Below are 12,842 nucleotides of genomic sequence, written 5' to 3'. Positions count from 1 at the left end.
GCTCGACGAGTCAGCGGCCGGGATTTCTCCCGAATTCTGGAAGGACACAACCCTTTATCTCCAGGAAGCGGGACGAGTGAGAAGAAAGCCCCGGCGGGCTGGATGGAAGGCGGCCAGAGGGAGGGAGTGCGGAGCGGCCGGGGAGAACCGGACACGGGCGCGGGAGGCCAGCTGGCGGCACGGTCGGCTCCCTGGGGCGGCCACCGCGTCAGCCAGGGCACAGCGACGTGACACCATCCAAGTGTCAGAAACGGCCGGACACTCAGCGCCACACACACCGTGGCCTCTGCCCACAGCAGCCAGAGCCAAGGTCAGTAACACAAAGGTGACCTGAAATCGCCGCGCTCAGAAGCAAAAGCCCTTCTGCTTCACTCGCGGGTGTCACTCTCGGGTCACAGGAGAACCAGGACCCTGGAAAGTGCTCAGACTGCGCAGGGAGAGGCCCGCAGCCCAAAGACACGGCACACGGCACAGCAGAGCGGGGTCAGGGGGGCCTGAGGTCTGAGGACAGAAATCAAGAAGGTATGCTCGGAGAAAGAATAAAGAATTGTAAAAAGTAATAACGAGACAACTCAGTACCCTGGAAAGAGACGCCGGATGAACCCCAAGGAGCGCGTCAGACACAAAGGCCAGGAGACCACAGCACCTGCCGAGCGGAGCCGCCGGACCCGCGCTCTTCACCAACCGCAGGACAGAACCAGAGAGAAACCTGTGCTACGAGGAGGCAAGAAAACAGAAAAGCGAAAACAGCTTTAAAAATGAAAGGGAACGTCACGTCCCACAGAGATCTGAAAACCGAGAAAATACCAGAACCTTTGCACCAAGAAGCGGAGAACATGAATGAAACAAACCACTTTCAGACGGGATTGGAAACTGACGGATCCGGGGCTTGTGAAGACACAGAACCAGGACGTCATCACAGTCCACATGGACGCCCTGCCGGGGCCAGAAGCAACATAAAACACACACGATCTCGGTCTCACGGAAGCTCCACCACGCAGCACCGAGAGAGGCCACACCACCCGACTCACGTCAGGAGACGGGCATCGTCCAGACGCCAGAGCTCGCGGGGAGTGTGATAAAGGTGTGATAAAGACAATTATGAGCCAAAGCCACTTTGGACACAGGAGCAGACAATCCCCCCACAAATTAGCACAAACCGACCCAACGCAGTAACGTAGCAAGAAATAACAGAGCCCGGCCACGCTGGGACATCTCCAGGAAGGCAGGGAAGGACCCAAATACCTCACCGAGTTAACAGACAAATGGAAAAACGGTGCGTGATCCACTCAAAACATGTGGAAAAAAAGGCTTCGTAAAACATTTTCAGCAAAATATTCTTAGAAACAAGACAACTGGAGCGCCTGGGTAGCTCAGTGGGTTAAGCCTCTGCCTTCGGCTCAGGTCATGGTCTCAGGGTCCTGGGATGGAGCCCCGCATCGGGCTCTCTGCTCGGCGGGGAGCCTGCTTCCCTCTCTCTCTCTGCCTGCCTCTCTGCCTGCTTGTGAGCTCTGTCAAATTTAATTAATTAATTTTTAAAAAAAGAAAAGAAAGAAAATCCTAAACGTCTACAAATAAATGACAGGAAATGGAGACTGGTAAGGTGACCAGCGATCAAAGCGATACCCAAAATCAAATACGTTTCTCCTCAACGCTGACAAGGAGCTAAAAAATAAATTTTCAGTAAAAATTAAACTTAAAAACGTCACTTAGAAAGCGACGGAAGTCGTTAAGGCAGGCTGAGGGACGTGGGGGAGCCTCCCGGGAAGCCAGGGGCGACCTGCCATGACAGAGACACAGGCCAGAGCCACAGCAGCAAGCCCAGCCCCCGACGGCGGGAAAGTCCCCCAGCGCATCTCCAGTCCGTGCTCTTTCAGTGGAAATGCGGACAGTTTTCCAGCAGCCCCAGAGGCCGGCGTTAAACCCTAACCCAGAGCCGCGCCCGGCAGGGATGGCCAGCTGCTCCCGAGGCCCCGCGGGGAGGCCGAGCGGATGCAGCGACCAGAGGGACGGAGAACCAGACAGAAGGCGCCCGGACACGCGGCCACGGTGCCACCCGGTGGGCCGGGAAACAGGGCCGCGCTGAGGACGCTCTGGACAAGCGGGGCTCCCGGGGGGACAAAAGAGCACTGGGCTCCCCGCTTCTTGCCCAGAGTCAGCTCCGGGGGAGGCAGGGCCTGCGGGGGGAGGGCACACCTCAGGCTTCCACAAGAGCGCGCGGGACTCGCAGGAGTGCCCCAGGGTGGGGAAGGACGGCTCAGCACCCCAGGAAAGGCAGCCGCCACCCCCACAAAGGGAACGGTGGGCAGAGCCCCGGAGAGCCGGCCTTTCTAGTCATCCACAAGGGAGAAGGCCCGAGGCACGCACGTGAGCGCACGAGAGACGGGTGGTGCAGGACCCCAGGTAAGGCACAGGTAAGGTCTGCATGGAAGGGCCTCAGGGGAACGCGGGCGGTCTGTGCAGGCGCTCAGCGGCATCAAGCCCGAAGTGCAAACAGGGTACCGACCAGACAGGACACAGTGCATCCGTTCCTCCCGCGAGAGCTCACGACAGCATGCAGGGCTCGAGAGCAGGAGGGTCCCCGTCCAGCGCCTGGTGGTTGTGCAGTGTGGGACGGGCGTGGGGGGAACAGCCAGGGCCGCGGGGAGGATTCTGGTGCCAGAGCCTCCCTCCAGTAGCCGCACCTGCAGCGGAGGGCGGTCAGCGGACGCGGGTCGGGGGCAGGAGGGCCATCTGGCCTCGGGGCACATTCTGTAACCATCGTCCGCAGACCGTCTCCGCACAGACTTGAGGAGGGTCCCCCGCACGCACGTGTAGACGCCCGGAGTTCCCGTCTTTCCCCCGGACACGGACTCCCGGTGCCGTCTTCTCTCCCCCTCCCTGCGCCGTCAGAGAACCCCCACCCTGTTTCCAGCAGCCGTGCCTGAGACAGACGGACAGTAGTTGGGGTTTTCATCAGCACGTGAAGCCTTGGATTTCCGTCACCCGGCGTTTTTGCTTCTCGTGCATTTTGTCCTCGTTTCATGAGCTCCGCTCCTCTATGTCAAAAATTAAACCCATGTCTTAGACCAGATGTCGTGAGAATTGCGGCCTGTGGGCTGAATTCAGGCAGCAACGTTTTTTATTTGGCGTGCACTTTGTTAGAGATAAAAAACTGCATATAAAAACCCAGATTCCTGCCTTGTCCGAGCGGAACAAAATCTGCTTCCGGTAGCCTGCATCTACCTGTCCGTGTGGGGGGGGGGTCAGGCTGCCTGGGGGGTCAATGGCCAGGGGCGAGTGCTCAGTGCTGAGGGTCAGTGCTGGGGGTCAGCACTGGGGGTCCAGCGAGCATGCCCAAGAGAAGAGGCCTCGGCCGTCACTCTTGTCCCCGTAGCCGTCCCCCTGTCTCACACCTGCCTGCCCCTGGCTCCCCTCGCTGCCTGGCCTGTCAGACTCTGTGTTCACAACTTTATGCAGTTTTATTCACCGAAAAAGAAATGTTTGTACCCAAGAACGCCCTACACTATACGGAAAAGCAGTGAGGGGCCCGCAGCTGTTGGAGCCCCGGGAAAACGCCGCCCTCGCCCAGGCCAGGGTGACCCGCGGCCGTCACTGCGTTTTTGAACACGTTTGCTAGAACCTGGGTTAGGACAGCCTGCCCTGGACTCACACCTGAAGACGGTGACTAACGTGTGCCAACGAGCGTGTGCTCGGACCTCCACACCAACTGGAAACCACTGGTGCTTTCCCAGCCCCAGACCCTGCGTTGCCTGGTCCCAGCTCACCGCCAGGCCCGGCAGGGGAGACCCGCGGTAGCCGCGCAGCTTTCTCTGAAACAAAAACAAACAGGACCCGGCCGGAGGATTGTTTCACCACGTCCTTCCTCTTTTGTGGAAGTCACTGAACGCTGCCTGGGAGGCAGTCATGGGGCCTGGACACTCGGACCCCCTTGAGGGAGAACCTGCCACACGGCAGCAATGGGCCCTCCACGGGGGGCTGGGCCTGGGGGACCCAGGGCTCCCGGCTGGGGGCAGTCCCGGCTGGAGGACCCCGGCGAGACTCTCTCAGAGCGGCAGGAGCAGTTCCCCTTCGCCAGCCCTCAGCCATCCGGTCTCCTCTCACCGCATCAGACCAGCACGGTGGCCCCAGGGCCCCACAGCGTCCACCCCGTGCCCCTCAGACCCCACAGCCTCTCTCCCAGCCAACCTCCTGCACCTCTCTTTTTGGCACCTGCTTCCTACATCCCCCAAACCGATGCACTCCCCCGTAAGAACTGCCTTCTGGCTCGTTTCGGCAAAAACAGCTTCGCCAGGTAGACCAGCTGACGGACCTCACCGAACGTGAGGGTTACGTCTCTTCCTAGGAAAAGGCACGTTCATTCAACAGCCCTCGTCAGACTTGGACAGTGGTCTCCAGTCAAAACCAGTCCATGGGACGCCGGACCAACCGGTGCATTCCTGACGCACAACCCGGCACCGCCTTCATCTCGCTGCCACCAAGTGCACAAGGCCGCGGAGCTGGCACGGATTTGCATGACCTGACTTTCCCCGGGGCAACATCGTATCTAGCATGTGTCGGTTTCCACCCTCTCAGATGGGGCTTTCTGGTCCCCGGTCCACGAGGGCAGCCTCCCAGAAGGAAGAAAGGTTTTAAATGACTACCTACGTGACGCCAACCACTTAGTTTCAGAAATGTACATTTTCACACTCTGAGTTTTCTGAGCGTCCAGGTGCTCTGGGTTCCAGAAGCCCTTTGAAGTCTACATTGGCCACCCGCTAGCAGAGCGGCCTCAGCAAGCCCTTCCCCCGCTCAGCATCTCCATCCGAGTAACGGGGCAAGGCCGCTGTCCTCACAGGGCTTTTCCCAGAAGCGAACAACCTCAAAGGCTCGTGAAACCCGACAGAGCGGCCATGGCTGTAGCTGCTGTCACAGGACCACCTGCAAAGCCTCGGGGAGGAGGCAGGGGACACTTTTAGGGACTGCGTACGATTATAAAGTCTTCAGGTCGGCCAACGACACGAGGAAGGAAAAGGCTCCAGAGCTGAACTCCCCCAGCAGGTGCCCAGCATCCGGGCACCCACGTTGCGGCCGAGCACCATGTCTGGCTGAAGGTACTTCCTTGCAGCTTCTTACTACTGGTCGCGGCAGGATTCATTACCGTGGTTCGCTATGACTGATTTCACCCCCCACCCACTTTCAGAAAGGAATCGAGAAGGTCCACATTAATAATGCATGGCCTCCCTGAGTCGCCTGGGGACAGGCCTCTTGGCCACTGCTCCCACCACGCGCCCAGCCTCGGTCCTGAGTCCTGTGGAAGAATGCCGCCTGTCACACACCCGTCTGCCCACACCAGCATCCAGGATGGACCTACCTGCCACCCCTCCAGCTACGCTCGGGAAGGGACAGCGATCAGACCACAGCGTCCACAGCCGGTGAGACTTTACCCTGCAGGGGGAGCGGGGGCCGGCCTCCCCGCCCCCTGCCAGCCTCCCCGCCCCCTGCCAACCTCCCAAACGGTCACACAGATACCCTCCCAAGATGACCACCTCTCAGACTTTGCTCCACAAAGATAATCCAAACACGGCAAATCCTGATAACGGAAAGGACACGTGTTTGCAGTAACCAGCGATTAATGCTAAGACCATTCTGAAGCAGTTTTAGGAAGGACAGATTAAGTCACAGACATTTTGCTTTACAACTCGAAACAACTCACTTAAAGCCTCAGGCGTTCCTGGGTTAACCAAAAGTAAAACCCATGAAATTTCTGAGCAATTGCTTTACAGAGTTCAGCCCAACCTTACTGTAACAGCAATTTCTCAGTAAGACTGAGCAACTGAAGTTCTTACCTTCTACAAATCATTTAAAAGGAAACAGACAAATGTAGCCACTCAGGTCCTTTGCTCTATAAATATCAATCAGCCACAACTTCTACCACTAAACTCTGAGTTCTGACAAGGCCAGGGAGGGAGGAGAGGACAGGAGGTGGATGTTACTGCTTTTGCCAGATTTTGACGGTGACACGGGGCCGCCGCGACCCGGTGAGGGGCTCCACTACCCCTTAAGCACGCCCTCGCCTGTCTCCCGAGTAAAGCCAGGCTGGAAGTGAACAGACGTGTGCAATTCAGGGGTAAAATGTGACAGGACAAGTTAACCGGACCCCTCCCACCCACAAAAAAAAAAAAAAAAAAGAAAAGAAAGAAAGAAAAAGAAAAACAAAACAAAAACAATAAATCTGGCTCTTCTCAACACAACTTCTGTTTTTTATTTTCCCTGTTTACAAGGATTTCAGTATTTCCCTCCTCCCTCTGATCTGACCCCAGATGAAAACGTCCAGACTTTTAGCAGATGGCGGGGTCTCAGAAGATGGGAGCCTCCGGTTCTCAGCTGGAATCTGGCCCTGCCGCTCTGTGACCTAACCTACAGCGGGCAGCCAGACCTCTGTTCTCCCAGACCGCTCTTTCCCAAGTCTGCAGCGCGATCAGAGAGAACACAGGCCATGGCTACGTATCGGGGGGAACTCAGTTAACATGGGAAGCAGGAGTAAAAACGGACAGACCAGATCACCTTGGTGGACACACATTTTCTACTTTTCAAAATACAACCCTGCTTTGTCTGTTCCCCGGGCGGCGGCCCGCAGACCTGTGTTTCGGCGGGCGGGGCGGGGAGCACTCGTGCAGGCGCTGAGCCCACCCCGTGGGCCAGCCCAGGCCCGATGGCACTGGCTGAAGGATCCTTCCTGTGCCTTCCCTGACCATCCTACAACCCTGTCTCTCCCCCTGCTCTCACACATGCCTCCGTTTACTGCGAAGACACAAACCTCCTGGTAGAGATTTCCCGGCTGGGACCCCATCCGGTGGCAGGAACAGCAAACTCTGGCCAAACACGGCCACTCTGCATGCACACGGCACCAAGGCGGCTGCCTTCCAGGGCCAAGAAGAGGCCCTTCCCCTCCTGTCAACCCCACGTAGCCTGTCCTGCAAACAGTGTCATCGTGGAGACCCCTCCGGGTGACAGAATTGGATACAGAAGTGAGCCCTAACGGTCTGATCGTAAAACCTTGGTGTCATGACGCTCGGGGTGGGGGGGGGGGGGCAACAAGGAAGTGGTCAAATTAGAGAATGTTCAGAACCTCACTGAGAACCCCTATGAGGCTTTGCAACAGGGAAATGTAGACCAGTAACCCCTAAAGGAGTCTGGGCCTGCAGGGGGTCACCCGGCAGCATGGCGGGGAGGGACCTTTGGGTGTGGCCCCCACACAGGGGCCACCAGCAGCAGCGCAGGAACGGTGGACTTGGGCTGCCTGGGATGACTGTCACTTCTTGGGCGGGTGGCTGCTTCCCATCCCAGACTCTCCGAAGCCAGTGGTCCTCATTTCTCCTTCTATTAAGATCGTATTTCCTACAAAAAGGAACCTACCTGCTCAAGTGTTCCCTTAGACAAGACTGTTAATATTGTGCTTAAAAAAAAAAAAAGGCCCAGGAAGCCATTTATGACAGCCTTTTCCCTACCGCTCTGAACTTCTCTCAAAGTTAAAAAAAAAAACCAAAAACCTGCCCAATTTTTCAAGGAGCTTCGACTGCTCATAATAACCCTCCTTTCCGGGGTCCTGCGGTGGGCCGCGGGGCGAGGGGGGCTCCGCCGCCGACTGACCCCATCCCTCCACGGGCGGTGGAAATTCACAGTCGGCCTTGGTCCAAACGCCAAAGTCAAATCCGAAAACTCGGCGCCCGCCGCCCCCCCGCCCCCCCGCCGGCAAAAAGTGAAACTAAGCCCCGCCGCGGCCTGAGCGGTCAGGGGCCAAGCGCTGGGTCCCCGGCGCCCCCGGGCCAGGCAGGGGGCCCGTCGCGTCCGGGGGGGGGGGAGCAGAGCGGACCCCCCCAGCAGAGTCCGCGGCGGGAGGGTCGTGCCCTCCCTCAGCCCCCAGCCCCGCCCCGGCCCCTCCAGGGGCGCCCCCTCCCCCGGCGGCGCCCCCTCCTCCCCGCACCCCGGCCCCCCCCCCCCCCGCCCGAGGCTGCAGCGGCCTGAGCGGCGCGGACCGGGAGGTGTCCTGGGGGGAGGTGTCCTGGGCCTCGGCCCGGACCGGGCACCGGGGAGGCTGGGGGTGCGGGAGGACCCGGGCCCGCGGACCACCCGCAGCGGCCCCCGCCCCGGTGCTCCCGCAGGCCCCGCGCCGGGCGGAGCGCAACCCACTGCGGCGCGGGGCCAGCGGGGCCCGGCCGGCCTCGGGTGGGGGCCGACCTCGGGCGGAGGAGCGACCTCGGGCGGCGGGGGTGCGGGGGAGGGGAAGCGACCTCGGGCGGCAGGAGGGGGGCCCGACCTCGGCGGGGGCCGCGCCGCTCACCTGCAGCCGCCGCCACCTGCTCGTCGCGCGCGCGGCCTCGGCGTCGCCTCCGCGGCCACTCCGGCCGCTGCGCTCGGCCCTGGGCGCGCCCGGCCCTGCGTCGGGCCTCAGCGAGTGCGGCGCCCGCCGCCCCCGGCCCCCATCCCGCCCCGCCCGGCCCGCCGCCCTCCGCCCTCGGCCGCGCCGCCCCGCCACTTCCTGTGCGCGGCGATCGCACAGTTCCGCCGGCGCGCGGGAGGGGGGACACGCGGGGGGACGCGCGGGGACACGCGGGGACACGCGGGGGGGGCGCGCGGGGGGGACTCGGGGGGGACTCGGGGGGACACGTGGGGGATGGGGCACGTGGGGGGTGCGCGGGACGACGGGGGTCCTGGCCGGGGGAGGGGGGACACGTGGGGGCGCCGGCGGGGAAGGGGCCCTGGCAGAGGTCGCGGAACGGACGCGCGCGAATCCGGGGCGGGGACCGGAGCCGGCGGGGCACGTGGGTTGCGGGACCGGCCAGGCAGGTCAGGGGGCGGGACTGACGCGGGGAGGGGATGGGGGGGCGCAGTGGGGGGGGCGGGGAGACAGCACCATGGGTCCAGCGACCCTCGAGCCCCCCATCTCCCCCGCGTCCCCCCACCCCCGCGGGCACTGGCTCGTTTCCGGGCTTGAGCTCCTCCCCTAGCCCGGGTCACAGCTGGTGGGGGGGTTGCCGCCGCCGCAGGGGGGGGGGGATCGCGCGAGTCACCGTCACCGGGGACCGTCCTGGGTCCTGAGAGGAGAGATTTCAGACCCACGTGCGGCGCCCTTTGACTTATTTATAGTTGGCACCGGGCTGGCAACGTTGTATCGATTTGACCGAGAAGGAAGCTTCCCGGAACTGGGGGGGGGGCGGTCGCCTGGAACCCGCCTCGCTGGTGCACCGGCTCCCAGGTCACTGACCGCGCTCCCCACTTGCCTGAGGAGCGCCGAGCTGAACAGGGTTGCCTGAGTTCCCCGGAGCACCTGCAGGTGGCTGGAGCCTGGAAACCGCCCCAGGGAGCGCAGCCAGGCGGGGGGGACATCACCACTCTCTTTCCCCACCGGGTGCTCGCCTGACCCACTGCCTGTCAGGTCCTCCGGTCAAGCCAGACCTCCGGAACTCGGACTGGTTTCACTGGAAAATGATTTAGAACTGCAGGCGCTCTTACAGTCCGCGGCGTCTTCTTTTAAACCTCCTCCCATTATTTCAGAAAACACTTGGGCTAAAATAAACTAAAATACACATCCATGCACCTGCTCGACTCACAACTCCCTTATCCCTGAGAAAGAAGTTGGGGTTTGCAGTGGTGGTGGAAACGCCCCTGGTGAAACCCGGCAGCCGGCGCCGCCTCTCCTGGCAGTCGGTCCTGCAGGTGAATTCCCACGGGCGCCTGCGGACCCGCACAGAAGCCTGTTCCGACCTACGGCCCATGATTAACAAAACTCTGAAGAAAACCCATAGACCCCTGGCTCCAGCACATTCATTTAATAATATTTTTAATTTAGAGCATTAAAAAATTAACAGGGTGGGTCTGCACAGGCTGATCGTACGCAATCTCCAAGATCTGTTCAATTAAAACAGGCAGAGTAAAGCGGCAGGGCCGGCCGGACACAACGTTCCCCCTGTACTGAGAAGCAGTCTGCGCGTCTGTGCGTCCAGAGAACCTCTCGAAGGATAAACGTGAGGTGCTTGTCTGAGGCCGTGATGGGCTGGGGGGGTAGGCAACATTATGGTTTCTAGGTAGGAATGTCGAAATCAACTGGACGCACACATTTGATAAATGCTTCTGAAAAGGGAATGAAATGTATCTCCTCCTTTAGACGCTTGGCCACTGAATAGTTACGTTGAACCTTTAGATCAGCTCAAAATACCTATTTGCCTCAGTGGAGTGAAGCATCATCAATGTAATCTAATCTATATTCAGATAGAATCTGTGATCCTTCCCATCTAAGCCGCCAGGAATTTGCGTCTGGAAAAGCTCAGCGGGGCCCAGGAGTAGAGTAAACATTTAAACAGAACTTGGAAGTCAGCCAACCAGCCCTTAGCTCCGTACTGGGCCCTGGGCAGAGCCTGTGCTCCGGTGGCTGGGAAACGTGGTCCGCACAAAGATTTACCGAGTTGATGACCCGAGTGCATCATTTCACCTGCTTCTCCCAACGGCTGGGAGCTGGACGGCACCGGCATCTGTTTCCCATTTGGAGACACTGAGGCCCCGCGAAGCTCGGGTCTCAGCTGCTGGTCCTGTCTGCAGTAGAGCGGCAGCCTGGCCCCCGATCTCCACTCAGCCGCAGTGTGGGGCTTCCACGTGGCCCCAAGAACGATGGTTTCTGTGTTGGGAGAAGGACGCGGGGCCCCAGCCGCCTAAGTTAAACAGAGGAAAGGACGAGTCTTACGCAGAGCGTTAGCGGGCACACATTTGCAGAGAGACTTTCTGCGTGACTAAGGAGAGGGGAGTGGTGTCCGAGTGCCCTCCGGAGTGTGAGGTAGGTCCTGGGAGAGGACTCCCCATTCCTTAGTCGCTCTCCACCTCTGAACCAACTTGCTTGGTCCCATTTCACAGGTAAGGAAACCGCAGCCAGGAGGCGGTGCTAAGATCAAAGGGCAGACGCTTCCTGGAACCAGTCTTTCCAGTTTGGAGATTCTCATTAGGTCAAGCCCTGCCCAAGGCATGCTCAGTGCTCTAGGGCACGGAGGGGCAGCGTGGGCTCCAGATGACTCAGATGACTGAGGAGGTCAGGTTGTTGTCACTCCCCAGGGAACTGAGAGCCAAGTCTGGGAGCTCAGCCTGTAACCTTGGTCAAGGACATGACCCATTTGGGTCTCCATTCCCTTTCCTATAAAGCAAGGAGGCTCCTACCGCGCGCTTCCCTGACCCCTGGGAGAGTGCCAGGAGAGCCGGGGCTGGAGGGCTAACTCGGGCATTTCCGAAAGTCTAAAGTTTATATTTACTGAAAATGTAAACACTTACCAAAAGTAAGGACAGTAACTTTCCTAGAAATTAACTCCAGCAAGTTAGCCTTCGCCTCAAATGGATAGATTTTTTTTTAAATGAATACATAGCAGGAAAACAATGGTTACACAGGCAAGTTTTTCAGAGACAAATTATTATCACTGTTGTTTTTTTGTTTTTTTTTTAAAGATGTTATTTATTTATTTGACAGAGATCACAAGCAGGCAGAGAGGAAGACAGAGGGAGAAGGAGAAGCAGGCTCCCCCGGAGCAGAGAGCCCGATGCGGAGATCGATCCCAGGACCCCGGGACCACGACCGGAGCCGAAGGCAGAGGCTCAACCCACTGAGCCACCCAGGCGCCCCTATCATTGTTGTTTTAAGTGAGCTCCACGCTGGGCATGGAGCCCATCACAGGGCTTGAACTCACAACCTGAGATCCAGACCTGAACTGAGATCAGAAGTCAGACACTTAACCAGCAGAGCCACCCAGGAGCTCCGCAGGAGACAAATTATTTTAAAAATGAGCTTCTCGGGGCGCATGGGTGGCTCAGTGGGTTAAGCCTCTGCCTTCAGCACAGGTCATGATCCCGGGGTCCTGGGATCGAGCCCCGCATCGGGCTCTCTGCTCAGCAGGGAGCCTGCTTCCTCCTCTCTCTCTGCCTGCTTGTGATCTCTGTCTGTCAAATAAATAAATAAAATCTTTAAAAAAAAAATGGGCTTCTCCAGGGTCAAGCACCCTAAAAGGGAATTTCCATGGCAGAGAGACTGGGAACCCCAGTGTGCACTACGACCCCTCCCCAAAGTGGCTGTTGTGACTATTGAGAAACGGCGTTCAGCCCGTTTCACTGTCTAGCGTCAGTGGAGAATATTAGGTGGAGGCCTGCCCTGGGTGGGGGCAGCCTGGCCGGAGCAGCCTGGAGGTCAGAGTCAAGGTCACAGGAGTGGGGGAAGTCAGAGTCTTGTGAGGACAGACCTCGGGCAAACATGCTGCCCACAGGGAGGCCGTCGGTGCAGTGATAAAGCCCTGGGTTTGAATCCGCGCTCACCGAAGCTATGAAGGTGGGTGTCCCACTCCGCCACCAGGGGATACAAGTGACCGAGCTGTGCGCATCCAGGACCTGTGACCTGAGGGCGGGGCCTGTTCTGATGAGAGCCGCCCAGCAGGGAGCCACGGACTGTCCACAGCATCGCTTAGTGAGTCCTTCCTTGGATAGAGTCTCGGGCGCAGAGAGGGAGGGCCGCTGGGCCAGAGGGTGGGCAGGGAGCAAAGGCAGCCCAGCGCATGGGAGCAGGGGGGGGGTCCCCCAGTGCGTCCACCAGGGCCTGGTGCTTCCAACAGGCGCTCTGGGCTCCAAGCCTCGGACCGCTGCGTGGAGGTCTGAGACTCTGGCTGCCCAGTCCTGGCCCCCTTTATCTTTTGCAGGCGGCACCGCGCTCCTGGAGCCCCTTGTGCCCTAAACCCGGAGGCCCCACCTGCTGACACAGACTAGCACCGACAGGAGACCTCCCCCACCCCCACCGCTCAGAAACGCTGCCTGACCAGGGCACGCCCCGCCCCGGAGGC

The 12,842-nt window shown here is 59.6% G+C and overlaps 1 protein-coding gene across 2 annotated transcripts in view; it reads right to left on the bottom strand.

Annotated features, from left to right (window-relative positions):
* AGPAT3 (1-acylglycerol-3-phosphate O-acyltransferase 3) overlaps positions 1-12,842 on the bottom strand; it is a 93,731-nt gene that overhangs the window by 75,837 nt on the left and 5,052 nt on the right. The window contains exon 1 of one of the 2 annotated variants that reach the window (XM_046001703.1): positions 8,324-8,476. The exons of the other annotated variant lie outside the window; for it this stretch is intronic. The gene's annotated coding sequence lies outside the window, so the exon portion shown is untranslated. Of the gene's footprint in view, positions 1-8,323; positions 8,477-12,842 lie in introns of those variants that run through there. 2 annotated transcript variants of the gene reach the window in all.

This window comes from Meles meles, chromosome 4 (assembly GCF_922984935.1).
Source record: "Meles meles chromosome 4, mMelMel3.1 paternal haplotype, whole genome shotgun sequence".
Classification (NCBI taxonomy): domain Eukaryota; kingdom Metazoa; phylum Chordata; class Mammalia; order Carnivora; family Mustelidae; genus Meles; species Meles meles.
The sequence above is the reverse complement of the archived record's forward strand: the minus strand, read 5'-3'. Positions and strand labels throughout refer to the sequence as shown.